Source organism: Phocoena sinus, chromosome 18, assembly GCF_008692025.1.
Source record: "Phocoena sinus isolate mPhoSin1 chromosome 18, mPhoSin1.pri, whole genome shotgun sequence".
NCBI classification, from domain to species: domain Eukaryota; kingdom Metazoa; phylum Chordata; class Mammalia; order Artiodactyla; family Phocoenidae; genus Phocoena; species Phocoena sinus.
The window spans coordinates 47,596,763-47,615,750 of NC_045780.1; positions in this window are offsets into that span (position 1 = coordinate 47,596,763).

Consider the following 18,988-nt stretch of genomic DNA (forward strand, 5'->3'; position numbering starts at 1 on the left):
CAAGAAATCTCGTTGAAGAGTAACACCGCCAGTTAATAAGACACTTTGTCACCGTGTATATTCCGATATGATGCATAGAGAAAGAAATATATCTTGTCTGTCATATTTTTTTTTTTGCCAAAAATGCAATCCAATTATGAGAAAATATCAAACAAACCTATATTGTGGGACATTCTACAGAATAACTGACCATTACTCATTGAGAATGCCAAGGTCGTGAAACACAAGGAAATGCTGAGGAACTGTGTGTCACAGATTGGAGGAAATTATGAAGACACAAGTACTAAATGCAGTGTGGGATCCTGGCACAGAGAAATGACATTGGGAGAAACCGGAGAGAGTTGAATAAAGTTTGTAATTTAGTTAATGGTATTGTATCATTGTTAATTTCCTGGTTTTAAATAATAACAACTGCAATTAAGTAAGTTGTAAATATTTGGGGAAGCTGAGTGATGGGTATATGGGAACTCTCTCTCTTTTTTTTGGCAACATTTCTGTAAGTCTAAAATTATTTCAAAATGAAGGGGAAAAGAAGACCAAGACTAAAAAGAAAAAGAAATCTTGTTGGACCTTCCTTCGGAATTTATGTAGAATCTGGTCACTTCTTCTAACCTCTGTTGAAACCACTTTGATTCAAGATATCATTATCTCTCACTTGGATTATTGTCATAACCTTCTAATTGGTCTTTTTGTTTCTGTTCCTGCTTCCTCAGTTTCCAGTGCAGTAGCCGGAATAATTCTCTTCTAAGTAAAAACATGAAATCCTACATTTTTTCCACATTGGACTTTGGTAAAAGTCAAAGTTCTTACATGGAAGCCCAAGACCTCATACCCTCTGGCCCTCAGTTGCCCCTCTGGTCTCCTCTGGTACCACTCTCCCACCCTTTCACTTGCTTCAGCCATACTGAGCACTTTGCTGTTCTGTGAACAGACCAGGATCGTCCTCATTGGACAACCTGTGCACTGGCTGTTCCCTCTGCCAGGGAACATTCTTCCTCCAGATACCATCATGGCTATGCTCCTGTGCTTGAATAGCATGTCTCACTGAGGCCCACCTGCCCTCTTTGTTAAAAGTTTCAACCCCGACTGCCCACTCATGTGTCACTCCCAATCCTCTTAATTCTACTTAAAATTTTCTTCCCATTGCACTTCTCATTCTCTAAGAGACTGTTTAAGTTACTTATTTATCATCATCATTGTCATCGTTATCATTGTCATCATTATCACCATTATTAGGAAGGGTCCGGTCTGTCAAAACTCACATGTAAACTCTAGGAGGGCAGGGCTCTTTTCCCATTTTGCTTGCTGATATATCCCAAGAGCCTAGAAACATTCCTGGCACGGAATAGGCATTCCATAGATACTCGTTGATAAACTGAATAGAAGGTAGGATAGACAAGAATTGAACATTGCTTTGACGGTAAAGGAAAGGATAGGGTGTATCGAAATTCTATGGCTATGGATCTGGGTTATGGGAAGGAAGACTGCTCCACTAGTCAGTACAGAAAGACAGATTGACAATGGAAGATATCGGTTGACTATTCCTGTGCACATGTCCAACATATTGTTTAATGTGTAGCCCTGCAGCCCAGGGTAGAGATCTGGGGTGGAGAGAGAAATTTGGAAGTCTTCTCCTGTAATGGTAGGCTTGAAAAGAATGAGAAAAGGAAGGTCTCTTGCAGTTTTGAATATCCTTGTTTATAATGACCAGGTCCTCACAGGAGGAAGTCTGAGTGATGTGGAGCTCTGGAAGGCTGGGGTGGGTGGGGATGGAGAAGATCACAAAGGAACGTGACTGGGTGCCTGAGACACACTTTACCTACTTCCCAATTTGACATAAGGCCAAAGGTTGAGGGAGGGGAAGGATTAGAGAATGCACATAGCAGTTCCTTGTCATTTAAGGTAAAGCAGAACCAGAAGGTGATGGGGCAGAACCCCTAATGCCTTACCCAAAATGGAGCAAATCAGACTTAACATATGTGCAATTTTTGTATTATCACTGAGCTGCAGTTGGGGCAGGGTGTGGGGACACTGATGAGGTGTGGGGGGAGGATCATGGCCTAGTTCTTAACCTCCTAAACTTTTAACAGTCCAAGGAACACTCTGTGGTGTTTCAAGTCTCTCAGGCTATCACCTTGTCCCTTCTTCAGAGCATAATTTTGTCATGAAAGCTTTCACTTGGCAAGAATCCGATTCATCAAGAAAGATAGAACTCTGTGCTTGCACGCTTCAAGGCAGAGGGAAAGTCTACTTTGGCAAGCTTTACAAGGAAAGAGAGAAAAGAAAATAAGAGCCATAAATCAACTGGAGGCCAGAATACAGGATTAAAGATACTCGATCCATTTCAGAAAGGACTTCTGCTTGCATACGTTTACCTAATGACCCTTTCTTCCCCTATCAGCCTGTAGATCCTCCCTTCGTTTGAGCTGGGCAAGTGACATCTCACGTCACAGGCTGCCTTGGGGAAAGAGGAGACTGCATGGAGACTGGCATAGGTTTACTCCTCTGTCACCCCTGTGAGTCCTTGTTCCTAGGCAGTGTCCACTTGAGAATTTCACATTGGTGTTTATGTGATAGTACAGCTTCAGAAATAATAAACACTTGTAACTCAACCCCTGTTAGTCTGTGGTAAACAGAGGAGAATGGCATGATTCCCATCTTGTAACTAGCCAGCTCCCCTTCACATGACTAATTTAAGTCGCTGAAGTCATGTATTCACAAAGCCTGGGTGAGAGTCAGATTTTAAGAGAGTCTATGCTTCATGAAATTGGGCAATTTTCAAACACCTAGGCTTTCAAATTTGTGTTCTCAACACCTGAACTTTAATGAACTTTTCTTCCTTTTTAGATGGGCTAAGAACAGCTCTACACCCCATCATGAGTCACCCTGGTAATGATTGCCTGTTGATTTTGTAATAAAATGCTACTGATCAAATCTATCATGTCACTCTTTAAATTATCAAGAAAAAACAATTTAATGTGCCAAATTACACCTGAAGACTGAAGAGAAAAAATACCTGTTTTAATTTGTTTTTAAATCTAATGATGTTGTACTTTGCGTCAAGAAATATGGTAAGGAAACTTCAGATAGCACAATGAGCTTTACTTCTGACATGTGGAAGGCTGGCCTACCTTAACTCTCGTTAGCAGTATCCACTTGGAAATGAAGTAATTTGAAAAAGGAATGAGCAGTTTGGAGCCTCCCATAACCCTTCCTGTTATATCTTGAATTTAGTTAAAGGCAGTCCTCAAAGATTGCTTGTCAGTTCATTGTATTTGATTAGAACACATTTACCCAGAGAGAAGAAAGAAAGAAACTAGCATTTATTTAGCTAGGGTTTCCTGCTATAGTGTGTTTCCAGTAATTATGCATGCATGTAAGAACTTAAGTATGCTATGAATAAATATTTGTTGAATGAATAAATAAGCAATTAGCCAATGGCAAAGTGTTCTCCTTGATTCCAGGGACAAGGGTAGCTTTTCAAGTGCATTTGCCTATTGTTCCCAGGAGTTGAGATAATATTAATACAGGAAGTACTCATGGTCCTTCCACTGGTGGCTTCTCTGCCTTAGCACTAGCCCTAGAAAAATGCATTCACATTTCCCTGCATGCTGAGGAGAGCTAATCCTTGTCTAGCTGGGAATAAAAGGTCAAGGGTTGTAACTCATGTAATCTTTCTGGAACACTCAACTTGTGTGCTGCTCCGTGGGCCACGGGCCATGCCTAGAGATTACTTACTCAACAGCTTCCCAATGCATCAGTCTCTCCCTCTTCCAAACTTCCACTTAATCAACTGGAAATCTGATTTCAGGGTGATGCTTTAGAGCATTTGGTTTCGTTTTGAAATACTGGTAGCAGTAACTATTTCATATTCTTTTTTTTTTTTCTTACAGTTTATATGGTCAAAACAGCCTAGGTCAGAACCACGTAGAAGCCATAGTCTTCACGTCACAAGAGTAGAACTCTTGGATTTTAGTCACCTTCTTTACTTGTATAAACCACAGAGACAAAAGCCGTTGCATAGCTGCAGCTCAGTTCATCCAGTTCATCCGTGATGGGTTTGGAGAAGCCAGGCTTGGTTTCAGATATGTCTAATTAAGCCCTGGCGATTTGGAGTAGGGCAGAATAAGATGAGGTCAGTGGCGTTTGCTGTGGATCTGTTGAGTAAGAAGTAGGCTCTAAGACTCCTGTTTCGAAGGTGCCTGCATTTACTTCAGGTCAAAGAGATTTGCACGAGACATTTTTGCACCTGGAAATATAAATTGCATGCTTAGTAATTGCATGTGCCATAAAGGAAGTTTTATTAAGGCCTCGGGAAGAGTGGACTTATAGGCCACATATGGTTACACAAGTGAAAAACTAGCACAGGGGCTAGCGGATAGGGATTCCAATCTGAGTTTGGAGCAGGTGGGCACTCAGATTCCGAGCAATACTTTCTAGGGTGGTATCGTGAGTTAGAGCTGGGAAATGCGTCCGAGCTACGTGAGCAGAAGCAGAAATCTAGTGCCTTTCTTTTTTCATTGGAAATACTCAAGTTTTGTAGGGCAGATTAAACCTGAGAAATCTAAGCGCAGTTGGAAGAGTTAGACTCTGGAAATCTGGCAAGATGAAAGGTGAGTGATGAAGGTGGTTTCGGTCTAAACCAGAGTGAGTGCTCAGCACTCTTTTTGGCAAAGCTCATTTTGGCAACATCGTTACACCCTTCCCAGGAGAGAAACTTGGGGCTGAAAGATTAAGGGCACTGTAGGTCAAAGGTTAACTGTGTTAATGTATTTATTTGGGAAACTCTACAAAAGCCCTTTATTAACCTTGGCTTTTGAAGACTGAGTTGTCAGGCCTTCACTTTCATGATCACATTTTCATCTAAAAATGTTCTGAAGCCGTCCAGTATCAAAACAGAATCCATGTACCTCAGGTAGAAACATGTTAAACTGCACGGTACCTGTAATCCTATGTACACTGGCAGCTTCGTGGCTTAGCTACCTATCACGTGAGCTATTCTTTTGTTCCTATAAGTTTAGTTACTATTTCAAGAGACAAATATTTTTAAAAAATGGGGTGGAGGGAATGTTCTCCATTATTTTAAAAAAATCCTCTTTAGAAATTAAGCTTTCAGCTCCCTAATCTTTTAGGGGAATACTTACTACTTGAAAAAATATGCTAGGTGTATTTTAGTCTTGGGGGGGGTTTAGTAACAAACCATTATTGTTTGCAGGCTGATTCTTCTGTGAGGAGTCAAGTTGCCTTAATGACAGCTTATGCAATAACAATCCATGATATAGTACTTACCGGGATGGAGCAACAACTGTGCTCTAAGCCAAGAATAAGGAGGAAAAAAAAAGTCAGTATCTTGTGCGTGAGAAGCTTGTAGATACCCCGAGGTGACTTCATATAATTCTAAAATAGCAGGTAGCTTCTTGCATAGCTAATCGAAGCATCAGCGCCCGGAGCAAGTGGAGGAGGCTGACAGTGTACTTTGGTTTCAGATGCATTCAGCTCTTTTTTGAGTGATATGAGCTTAATTCATATTCTAGTTTCTATCCTAAAAGTTTATGTGCTCTGATCTGGCAAATAGCCTCCCCCAGAACTTGACAGCTCTGTGCTTTGATACAGCTGCTGATCTTAACGTCTTACTTGTATTTGTTCAGTCTATGTGCTGAGAAAGTTAGTACAGCTGAATAAAGGGAATGGTTGTGTGTGTTTTTATAAGCACTTGAGTTATACCTCCACCTTCCCCTTCCATTCATGGCTTAGTGAAGGACACAGGTGTCTCACTTGAAAAACCTGAAATACACACTGTAGGCTGAGTAGAAAGAGCTTACAGAGAAAGGAGTCATACTGACTTTGCAAAGTAGGTTGGTCATTTCTGGAAAGAGCAGTCTCTGTCAGAGTGAAGGTCACAGAGAGACATGCTTAGATAATTTTGATTGCCAGTGTCTTGAGGTTTTCCCCTGAAAGTCTAACATCAGCAGATGCCCTTGCTTGGTCATTATGTCCATCCAGGATCTGGGCTACCTTTTTGAGTCTACGCAACCCTCTGGTTTAGATCATAGAGCAAACAGTTTCTTGTAGGAACCATTGCCCACTTGCTAGGCAATCACAGGCATGAAGCAGATCTGCCTTACAAAATGAAGGGCTCCGAATCACATTTATTGCTGCGATGCTCAGGAAGCTACAAGCGGAAACTCCACATGCAAAGAGCCCATAATTTTACTCTAATAGATATTTAGCAGCTTAAATGAAATAACAAGGAATACATTCACCCAGGCGCTATCCAGGTGGATTTGGTGGGTATTTTACATTCCACTCTTTGAAAGGAAAAACATACTTTTTTTAGACTTTCCCAAGATGGATGCATATTTTGGTATGCAGAGCAATAATGCATAGCATACCTTTAAGGTTGAACCAAGTTCTGTTTGGCCAAAGGGATTTACTGCTATCAGCATAATGCAGCCCAGTCAATCAAGTTGAATTTTTCTTCCAAATCAGCTCATTAGAACTCACCCAGGCAGCCACTTGCCTTTTGCCTTGTTTGTTCATATGCTGCTTGATTTCCTTGAGCACAGTATCAACAACTGTGAGTGCTGTAACTTGCCACTCTGTGCCTGTTTTGCCTTAATCCCCAGACCCCAGCTCTCAGGAATGGTTTGCAGTCCCAGTATTTTTCCTTTCTAGCCCTCAGAACTCCATGGGTCTATCTTTGCCCGCTTCCAGGCTCATTCTCCTTCAAGGCACTGTCCCGAGTCTTTTTTTTTTTTTTGCGGTACGCGGGCCTCTCACTGTTGTGGCCTCTCCCGTTGTGGAGCACAGGCTCCGGACGCGCAGGCTCAGTGGCCATGGCTCACAGGCCCAGCCGCTCTGCGGCATGTGGGATCTTCCCGGACCGGGGCACGAACCCGTGTCCCCTGCATCGGCAGGTGGGCTCTCAACCACTGCTCCACCAGGGAAGCCTCCGAGTCTTCTTTTGATCCCACTCTGGCACATTTGTTCAGTGCCCTCTCTCCATGGCACTTGCCCTCATACAGCCCCTTCGTGTCCCCAGGCTGGATAGCTGTCATGTCGACAGGACTATAGTGTAATGGTTACCCAGGCAAAGCCCTGGCTCATGTCCTGCCTTTGCATGTGGAGGATGTCATTACCCAGCTGTAATACGGGCATAATAATGGGACTTCCCTCTTAAATGGGAGCAGGCAAATAAAATACTTAGCATGGTGCTTGGATAGTTAGGGCTCAATAAGAATTATTATGGGGAGTTGCCTGGTGGTCCAGTGGTCAGGACTTGGTGCTTTCACTGCCTGTGGCCTGGCTTTAATTCCTGGTCAGGGAACTAAGATCCTGCAAGCCATGCAGCATAGCCAAAAAAAGAGGAAATATTAGGAGTGTCCACTAATCTTCCTGCCTCTTTACCTCACCTTCCCACGACCAGCAAAGTTGTCTTCCTTCTACCCGGAACGGAACCGATCAAGTTGCTGCCCTCCTCAGGAATCACAGGTCATTGCTGGTACTCACAGCCATCCCTGCCATCCCTACGTCACGCCTGAGGCTCCTTCATCCCAGCCCCGCAGGCATCTGGCATCTCCTGGATCTGGATCGCTCTGACTCCTCTGCCCCTTTGCTCACACACCGCCTAGAATGTCACTTTCTTTCTCTGCCACTTGTTAAAATTCTACTCATCCCTCAAGGCCCTGGTCAAGTGTCACCTCCTCCGGGCAGCATTTTTATCTAAATATGTTTTAAAGCCTTCTCTGGCCATCTACTTAGAATTGATTGCTCTTTTGGTCACAGTCTCATAGCACTTTGTTTGTTATCTCTAGCTAGACCTGCCCAATTATGTTTTGTAATAAAGTGAGTTGCTGATATCTATCCCCTGCAGGGGATTCTAAACAACTTCAGGGCAGGAATTTAAAAAATCTCAGTATCTACATAGTGCTTTGCTCACAATATACGATAGATAAATGTTTTAGAATTGAATTAAAATTAGGTATTATGTGGATAGCCTCTCAATATCTCTAAGTGGTCTGGGCATATTTGTTACAAAACTTAGGAGTGTGGCTCTGGGGACATGAGAGTACAATAAATTGAAACGCATAGGACACTCCAGCCTCTTTGACAGTCAGCAGCAGGGGAAGTCCTCACTGATCCCAGCCCCTCAGTGAGACAGCAGATGGGAGGTGAGCTGGTGGGCAGGAGGTGTCATTCACTTGGTCTCACCATGGAGGCGTAAGGGGACAGGGCTTTCCTTCTCTACGAGACAGTGAAGAGAGAGGGCTACTTCTGCTTGGTACATTATCCCAAAATGAGGTTCTTGGCCACTCCGTGGTGAGATTTGAGCAGGGAGAGATGAGATTCATCCCTGGATTACAAGAGGTTGACGTTTCATAGAAAGCCTGATTCCAGCATCAAGAAGGACACTATGTCGTTAGATAAAAAGTTTCATCAGCTCTGCAGACGGGAAAGATGCCCGGAGTGTCTGTGTTGAGGGTGCTACTTGTCCACGGAAACTTCTTCTACCCTTCTTTCCTGATGGCAGAGCTGCAGCTGGGAGTGGCTGCCTACCTCAGCACTGCAGTGCCCAGCTCCCTCTGCAGCCAGGATTGAGGCAAAGAAATGTGCTCAAAATTGATGTGTGCAACGTCTCACTCATTTCGAGAGGGAAAGTCTGGCACTGGATCTCTACTTTTTTTTTTTTTTTTTTTGCGGTACGCGGGCCTCTCACTGTTGTGGCCTCTCCCGTTGCGGAGCACAGGCTCCGGACGCGCAGGCTCAGCGGCCATGGCTCACGGGCCCAGCCGCTCCGCGGCATGTGGGATCTTCCTGGACCGGGGCACGAACCCGTGTCCCCTGCATCGGCAGGCGGACTTTCAACCACTGCACCACCAGGGAAGCCCTGGATCTCTACTTTTCCCTCTCTTTCTACTGGGGGTTGAGGTGGGGAATGGAAGCCATGAAACTGATGATGGAAGCCATTTGTTGAAGTTGGCAGAGCTGCATCAGCCTGGCGCCCTGAACACCTGTGTAAAGGCAAGCCTCGTGCTAAAACTGGACAGTTTCAACCACTGCATTGCACTTTTTATAGTAGCTTTTAGTTCCCTAATACAGGGTCTTTCCCTTTTCCATCTACATAAAGTTATTGACATTTATTGAACACTGACTATGTGTTAGACCCTCGCTCTTTGAGGGTGTGAAAACAAGAATGAATGATTCTTAGTCCTTTTCTTTAAGGCATTTATAGTCCAATTGAACAGATAAAACACATCATAATAAAATTGCCTGTACAGGTATGTCATCACTCAGACCACAGACTATATACAATAGAGGTTATGGGAGGAAAGAGAGATTTCTTTAGGCTGTAGTGAGCTAGAAAGTTTCGTGAACGAGGTGAGACTTGAGAGATTTCTTGAGATCAGATTTGGAAAGATGGAGAGGTACAAGGAAGGCATTCTGGATGGGCAAGGGCAATGTGTGTCTTGAGACTGGGGGAGGTGATAGTGAACCCAGTAGTCTGGACAGAGGAAGCAATTTGCTTGTGTCAGGGAGCAAAGCAGTTACCTTTGGAAAAGTGGTTGGGCTGTGATTGGGAAAAGTCTTGAATACCAGATGGCCTTGGGAACTGGTTTCTCCCTGGCAGCCAATGGGGAGCTCTCTAATGAAGCATCATTGCATACTGCTGTGAATCTTTCAGTTTGTATGTAGTAGCCCAAGCAACCTTTTATTTGTTCACAGATCTGTTGTCCTGACACCTTGTAGGAAGCTGTGAGAAATCTGGTTCGGTCTCCAAAGTACAGTTTTTCAACAAATAGTTGGTTTGTGTACCTAGGGCCTAAGGCCATTCCACAGAACAAACTGCAGATGGCAACATGCCGATGGTTGTGTCACTGGTCCAACCCTTTCCTTTTTTTTTTTTTTTTTTTTTTTTTGAGGTACGCGGGCCTCCCACTGCCGCGGCCTCTCCCGCTGCGGAGCACAGGCTCCGGACGCGCAGGCTCAGTGGCCATGGCTCACGGGCCCAGCCGCTCCGCGGCATGTGGGATCCTCCCGGACAGGGGCACGAACCCGTGTCCCCTGCATCGGCAGGCGGACTCCCAACCACTGCACCACCAGGGAAGCCCCAACCCTTTCCTTTTAACGCTACCGTTGAAACAAACTTCGTCTCATCAGTTTCCCATTTCCCACATCAGTGATTTCTCACTGCACCTGTCTTTATATATATATATATATATATATATATATATATATATATATATATATAAATTTATTTATTTACTTATACTTTTTATTTTTGGCTGTGTTGGGTCTTCATTGCTGCGCGCGGGCTTTCTCTAGTTGCAGCGAGCGGGGGCTACTCTTTGTTGCGGTGTGCGGGCTTCTCATTGCAGTGGCTTCTCTTGTTGAGGAGCATGGGCTCTAGGCACACGGGCTTCAGTTGTTGTGGCTCGTGGGCTCAGTAGTTGTGGCTCGGGGCCTCTAGAGTGCAGGCTCAGTAATTGTGGCACACAGCCTTAGTTGCTCCCCAGCATGTGGGATCTTCCCAGATGGGGGCTTGAACCTGTGTCCCCTGCATTGGCAGGTGGATTCTTAACCACTGCACCACCAGGGAAGTCCTGCACCTGTCTTTGAGTAATTACTTCTTGAAAAAAAATATGGGACTTCCCTGGTGGTGCAACAGTTAAGAATCCGCCTGCCAGTGCAGGGGACACAGGTTCGAGCCCTGGTCTGGGAAGATCCCACATGCCGCGGGGCAACTAAGCCCGTGTTCCACAATTACTGAGCCTGAGCTCTAGAGCCGGTGAGCCACAACTACTGAAGCCCGTGCGCCTAGAGCCCGTGCTCCGCAACAAGAGAAGCCACCGCATTGAGAAGCCCGCACACCGCAACGAAGAGTAGCCCCCGCTAGCCCCCGCTCGCCACAACTAGAGAAAGCCCACATGCAGCAACGAAGACCCAACCCAGCCAAAAATAAATAAATAAATTTATTTTAAAAAAAAGAAAGAAAAAAATGCTAGTAGACTTTGTATGTTTAATCTCATTCTTCTTACCTCATGAAGTGGCATTTTATTGATTTCTCTGTCCAAGAAGTCATGTTCAGACTCAGTACTTCTGTAGTTAACCTTGTTTGTTTTTATTTATCAACGACCTAGCAACACAGTCTTTAAGGGAGCCCTTCTTAACAACTGGTATCCTACCTGCATGATTCCCGTACAGTGTAGATTTTTCCAGCTACATGTAAACTCCTCTTCTTTTTGAACCTATGGCAATTACCTCAAAACTTAAGAAAGTCAGGCTCCTGGAAAATTTACTTCTAGGTGTTTTTTCCTTGTCTTATCACTGAGTTAGACTTCTGTGGTCTTGAAAGGTGCAAAAGTTTAGATGAAGGAGAGTGAGATTGCAGCTGGCAAAATCTGAGTCATAGCTTCAACTTGGGCGGGCTAACATGACGTTCCACGTGTTTCCTGAACATGTGAGTGTGGAAGGTCAAGATACCAGAACAGTATTCTGTGACCCTTTGTCCAAGAATGACCTTCTATTAAATAATTAAATCAGATGAGGGAGAAGATGTTGTAAAAATAAGAAGTCTTCTCAGATGTTTGAATGGTCCAAGACATTATTCCTGCCAATATGATGGAAAATGTTTTATAATTCATTATTATATCACAGTGTCAGGAATGGAGACTCCTTTTGGGCTGTAGAAAAAATGATCAACTTGTAAGTTTTGCCATCTCAGTAACTTCCTAAGTTATGAAATATTCTATGGCTTTCATTGTAACAGAATTGTGGTCAACAGTCTGGTTATTTAGTTTCATTTTTATTATATTCTGGCAAGTTGTGTTTAAACAGGTCCTGATAAGGTATCTTTAACTAGTATACGTGTTTCCCCTTCTGACAAGAGGAGGACTATTGGTTAAGGAAGTGAGCCCATTGTGGTGCTGGCATCACTAGGGTGCTTGCTGAAATGTGGATTTGGAGTGAACAACATGATCATTTATTTATCTCCATCCACGTATGGCTTTGCTCATTTTTTCCTACACCTCCCTGGCAGTTGCTGTTTCTTCCTTTAGTTTCTTTTGTTCCTCCGCATTACTTTTCTTAGTTTCTACATACCACTGTTTCTGTCTTTAAAAGTTTGTGTTTGGGGATGGAGGAAGAATGGGGAGCAACAGTTACTGAGTATGGGACTTCTTTTTGCAGCAATCTAAATGTTCTAAGATTGATTAGGGTGATGCCTACATGACTGAATACACAAAAAAATGAATGAATTTTATACTTTATTTATTTTTAAACTAATTTATTTACTTATTTTTGGCTGTGTTGGGTCTTTGCTGCACGGGCCTTCCCTAGTTGTGGCGAGCAGGGGCTACTGTTCCTTGTGGTGTGTGGGTTTCTTATTGCGGTGGCTCCTCTTGTTGCGGAGCACAGGCTCTAGGCGTGTGGGCTTCAGTAGCTGTGGCACGTGGGCTCAGTAGTTGTGGTGCATGGCCTTAGTTGCTCTACCGCATGTGGGATCTTCCTGCACCAGGGCTCGAAACCGTGTCCCCTGCATTGGCAGGCGGATTCTTAACTGCTGAGACACCAGGGAAACCCGAATTGTATACTTTAAATACGTGATTTTCTTGAGCTCCTGGGTGAACCAGGTTCTGCTTAAGGCCCTGGAATCAGTGGTAAATAAAATCACTAAGTTCCCCGTCCTCAAGGGATTGACATTCTAGTGATAACAATAGGTATTAAACAGTTTAAAAATTATTTCATATCATAATACATGCTCCAAAGAGTATTTAAAGAGGAAAATATTGTAGAGAGTTTATTTTTATGTAAGATGGAATCTTCAGGAGGGGTCTCTCTGAGAAGGTAACGTTTCAGGTGAACCTGAATGATGGGGAGAATTCCAGATGTGTGAAGATTTGAGGCAAAGTCACTCCAGGTAAAGGGAATATGTAACATAAAGTTGCAGTGTGGCCAGAGCATAGCAGGGGTCACATTGTGCAGGTTTTGTAGGTCAAGGTAAAGCCCTCGATTTTTGTTGTAATTGCAATAAGCAGTCATTGGAAGAACTTAATAGGCGTGTGTTGTAGTTGGATTTTGATTTTCAAAAGACTTCAGAGACCATTTAGAAGGCCGCTGCCGTGTTCTAGGTGGGAGATGATGTTTGTTTATATTATGAGGAGAGTAGTAGAGATGTAGGAAGTGCCTGGTTTTGGGACTTCCCTGGTGGTGCAGTGGTTAAGAATCCACGTGCCAATGCAGGGGACACGGGTTCGAGCCCTGGTCTGGGAAGATCCCACATGCCATGGAGCAACTAAGCCCGTGTGCCACAACTACTGAGCCTGTGCTTTAGAGCCCACGAGTCCTAACTACTGAGCCCAAGAGCCACAACTACTGAAGCCCACGTGCCTAGAGCCTGTGTTCCGCAACAAAAGAAGCCATCGCAATGAGAAGCCCGTGCACTGCAACAAAGAGTAGGCCCCGCTCGCCGCAACTAGAGAAAGCCTGTGCACAGCAACAAAGACCCAATGCAGCCATAAATAAATAAATAAATAAATATATATATATATATATACAAAAAAAGACATGTCTGTTTTTGGAGCTATAGCCCATTGGGCCTTTTATATTTCCTAGCATAATGTGGCATACACAACAGACACTTTGCTGAGTGAATGGATGTTTGGAGAGGACTATTTAGGGACAGATATCCAAGCAACAACAAAAGGTCAGTGATACATTGACCTTTGGTGCCATGAAAGATTGATTTTTAAATTTACTAGCAGTGGCTGAGTTCATGAAGGATACTACTATGGGTTGTAGTCCAAACTTGTAATATCCGCAGAGGTAACACAAGGGTAATTCCTTTGCATTTCATTGTTCATCACAATGCGACACTCAAAGAGAAGATTTCATTTGCGGTTAAAGGTGTGTACTGGGGAAGCAGAGGTGGTTTTACGTTTAAGGTAGTAATCCCTTTTCTGTGCCTTGATATCTTTTATGATTGCCTCCACTTGTCCTGGAGATATTTGTTGAGTTATAAACGCCTTTTAATGAAATCAAGACCCAGAATTTAGAGAGTCAGTATCATTGTAATAATGTTCATTACAACAGAACGAAAATGGAAACCATGAGATGTGGAACTTATTTTCTGCATGATCCGCTCATTATTCAAGATACAAGGAAGCCATAGGAATTGCTTAGAATCAGTTTCCAGATTTAGATTTCTGGTTTGCTAGAAAGTAACTGCATCACAATAGGGCTATGCTTCTTTTCTGGGAAGCAGCTGGCATGGAGGGGAAAGAACACGTCCTTTGAATATCAGTTTATATCCTGGTTCTGCCACTTACTAACTGCAAGAGCTTGGGCAAAACACTTCACTTCTGGGCTTGGTGTGCCGAGCTGCAGTGTGGTGGCAGGAATCCATTGCTTTCAAAAATAACTACTTTCGAGTCTTTTTTATATGGGAGATCATTTCTACAAAGTAACTCAAAGCATGGTCTCTTTACTTCCTATTCCTTTCCTTTCCTGAGGAAGTAGTTGTCAGGTATAATTTTATTGCTTATCAATATTGCAATTGTTGTGAGAACAGAGAGAGGCAATAGCTCTGTGATAAAGGCTCCCCATGGTGCTGAATTGCCTGCTTCCCATGTCCTGGCTTCCCTGTAGGACGTGCAGGGAGAGCCCAAAGAGCTAAGAATTAAGCGAGTGGATGGGTTTCTGTGATTATGCCAGAATCTCAACCAATGGTAAAGATATACAACCTGGGAGAAGTAAAAATAAAACCTGACTGCGTTATAAATACACTTGGATGAAAGCTATTGACGATGGAAAATGACTGACCCTCCATTCAGATGCAAGTATTTGACTTGGTTACACTTTATTTCGTCTCCAAAATGGCACTTTATTTTCATCCTTCAAATAAGGAGCAACCATTTGATTTTGTAATGTAAAAACTATTATTTCCCTTAGGAAAAGGGTTACTGAACTTTCTGTACCTAGTGTTTATGCCTTTAATAAGCACAGTGCTTCCAAGAGAATTGAATGACATTTTGTACTATGATGTTTTTCTGCCTCTACATCTGAGTTTTGTACCTTCATGTCTGGGAAACTTGTTTTTATAAATTCACAGAAACCTGACAAACAGTAGGAATTTGTTCTCTGTCCTGTAGAGATGGGCAAATCCCTAAAGAGCTTGTTGATTTCTTGCTAACCACTTTGCTGCGAGCAAAGCTCCTTTCTTTTCTAAGGAAAAGATGTATAGAGGGAAGTAGGGTTCATGGGAAATACCAGACTCAGATAACTGCAGTTCTAGCAAGCAACACCACATCTTGGAGGTTCATTCACCAACACGTGAAAACTCTCACATGCTCTAACCTTTGCTTGAGCTTTACAATTTGCATCTAGTATTATATTTCTAGTCCAACTAGTAGTATCATAAAGGGCAATGGCAAAAAAAGACCTCCTAAATGTTAAAAGCCGAAACATGAGGAGGAAGAACTTAAGTGTGGAGAGATGAGGCTAGAGAGAAAAAGCAAGAGTCAGATGGCAAAGTGTATTGTGTGCTAACCCCTACGGTTTACACTTTATTCTCAGGAAACTTCCAGAAGATAAGGGGAAACCATGGGATGCTTTTAAGCCAGGAAATGAGATTTTCAGATGTATATTTTAGAAAGGTCTCTCTTGGGGCTCTGTGGAGGTTTGATTTCAAGGGTGAAGCCTGGAGCCAATAGCAAAAACAAAATCTGATTTTAAAAATTCACAGAAGACCTGATTAGATACTTTACTGAAGAAGACATACAAAATGGCCAACAGAGGAGACCTTCAAGGTGGCAGAGTAGTAAAACGTGGAGATCATCTTCCTCCCCACAAATACATCAGAAATACATCTACATGTGGAACAACTCCTACAGAACACTTACTGAATGCTGGCAGAAGACCTCAGACCTTCCAAAAGGCAAGAAACTCCCCACGTACCTGGGTAGGGCAAAAGAAAAAAGAATAAACACAGACAAAAGAATATGGATGGGACCTGCACCAGTGGGAGGGAGCTGTGAAGGAGGAAAGGTTTCCACACACTAGGAAGCTCCTTCGCGGGGGGAGACTGCGGGTGAGCTTCGGAGCCGCGGAGAAGAGCACAGCAACAGGGGTGCAGGGGCAAAGCGGAGAGATTACCGCACAGAGGATCGGTGCCAACTGGCACTCACCAGCCCAAGAGGCTTGTTTGCTCACCCACCGGGGCAGGTGGGGGCTGGGAGATGAGACTCGGGCTTCAGAGGTTGGATCCCAGGGAGAGGACTGGGGTTGGCGGCGTGAACACAGCCTGAAGGGGGCTAGTGCGCCACAGCTAGCCGGGAGGGAGTCCGGGAAAAAGTCTGGACCTGCCGAAGAGGCAAGAGACCATTGTTTTGGGGTGCGTGAGGAAAGGGGATTCAGAGCGCCGCCTAAATGAGCTCCAGGGATGGGCGTGAGCCGTGGCTATCAGCATGGACCCCAGAGACGGGCATGAGATGCTAAGGCGGCTGCTGCCACCACCAAGAAACCTATGGGCGAGCACAGGTCACTCTCCACACCTTCCCTCCTGGGAACCTGTATAGCTCGTCACTGCCAGGGTCCCATGATCCAGGGACAGCTTCCCCGGGAGAACGTATGGCGCGGCTCCGGCTGGTGCAACGTCATGCCTGCCTCTGCCACCGCAGGCTCGCCCCGCATCCGTACCCCTCCCTCCTCCCGGCCTGAGTGAGCCAGAGCTCCCGAATCAGCTGCTTATTAAACCCTGTCCTGTCCGAGGGAAGAACAAATGCCCTCAGGTGACCTACATACAGAGGCAGGGCCAAATCCAAAGCTGAACACCAGGAGTGGTGCAAACAAAGAAGAGAAAGGGAAATCTCTCCCAGCAGCCTCAGGAGCAGCAAATTAAATCTCCACAATCAACTTGATGTACCTGCATCTGTGGAATACCTGAGCAGACAACGTATCACCCCAAAATTCAGGTGGTAGACTTTGGGAGCAACTGTAGACTTGGGGTTTGCTTTCTGCAACTAATTTGTTTCTGGTTTTATGTTTATCTTAGTTTAGTATTTAGAGTTTATTATCATTTGTACATTGTTTATTGATTTGTTTGCTCTCTTCCTTTTTTTGATATATATATTTTTTTTTTTCCTTATTCTCTCTTTGTGAATGGGTATGTGTATGCTTCTTTGTGTGATTTTGTCTGTATAGCATTGCTTTTACCATTTGTACTAGGGTTCTGTGTGTCCATTTTTTTAAATAACTTAACTTTTTTTATTTTTAATAATTTTTTAAATAACTTTATTTTATTTTATTCTTCCTTTTATTCTGAGCCTTGTGGCTGACAGGTCTTGGTGCTCCAGTCAGGTGTCAGGCCTGTGCCTCTGAGGAGGGAGAGCTGAGTTCAGGACATGGGTCTACCAGAGACCTCCCTGCTCCATGTAATATCAAACAGTGAAGGTTCCCCCAGAGATCTCCATGTCAACACTAAGACCCAGCTCCACTCAATGACCAGCAAGCTACAGTGCTGGACACCCTATGCCAAACAACTAGCAAGACAGGAACACAACCCCACCCATAGCAGAGAGGCTGCCTAAAATCATAAGGTCACAAGCACCCCAAAACACACCACTGGATGCAGTCCTGCCCACCAGAAAGACAAGATCCAGCCTCATTCACCAGAACACAGGCACCAATCCCATCCACCAGGAAACCTACATAACCCAGTGAACCAGACTTACCCACAGGGGGCAGACACCAAAAACAACAGTAACTGCAAACCTGCAGCCTGCAAAAAGGAGACCCCAAACACAGTAAGTTAAGTAACATGAGAAGACAGAGAAACACACACCAGATGTAGGAGCAAGGTAAAAACCCATCAGACCAAACAAATGAAGAGGAAATAGGCAGTCTACCTGAAAAAGAATTCAGAGTAATGATAGTAAGATGATCCAAAATCCTGGAAATAAGATGGAGAAAATAAAAGAAACGTTTAACAAGGACCTAGAAGAACTAAAGAGCAAACAAACAGTGATGAACAACACAATAGATGAAATTAAAAATTCTCTAGAAGGAATCCATAGCAAAATAACTGAGGCAGAAGAACGGATAAGGGACCTGGAAGATAAAATAGTGGAAATAACTATGGCAGAGCAGAACAAAGAAAAAAGAATGAAAAGAATTGAGGACAGTCTCAGAGACCACTGAGACAACATTAAATGCACCAAGATTTGAATTATAGAGGTCCCAAAAGAAGAAGAGAAAAAGAAAGGGACTGAGAAAATATTTGAAGAGATTATAGTTGAAAACTTCCGTAACATGGGAAGGGAAATAGTCAAGTCCAGGAAACACAGAGTCCCATACAGGGTAAATCCAAAGAGAAACACGTCAAGACATATTAATCAAGCTATCAAAAATTAAAGAAAAAATATTAAAAGCAGCAAGGGAAAACAACAAATAATACACAAGGGACTCCCCATAAGGTTAACAGCTGATCTTTCAGTAGAATCTCTGCAAGCCAGAAGGGAGTGGCAGGACATATTTAAAGTGATGAAAGGGAAAAACCTACAACCAAGATTACTCTATCCAGCAAGGATCTCATTCAGATTTGACAGAGAAATTAAAAACTTTACAGAGAAGCAAAAGCTAAGAGAATTCAGCACCATCAAACCAGATTTACAACAAATGCTAAAGGAACTACTCTAGGCAGGAAACATAAGAGAAGGAAAAGACCTACAATAACAAACCCAAAACAATTAAGAAAATGGTAATAGGAACATACATATCGATAATTACCGTAAATGTAAATGGATTAAATGCTCCAACCACAAGACATATACTGGCTGAATGGATACAAAAACAAGACCTGGAGGAGCTTCAAGATGGTGGAGATCACCTTCCTCCCCACAAATACGTCAGAAATACATCTACATGTGGAACAACTCCTACAGAACACCTACTGAATGCTGGCAGAACACCTCAGACTTCCCAAAAGGCAAGAAAC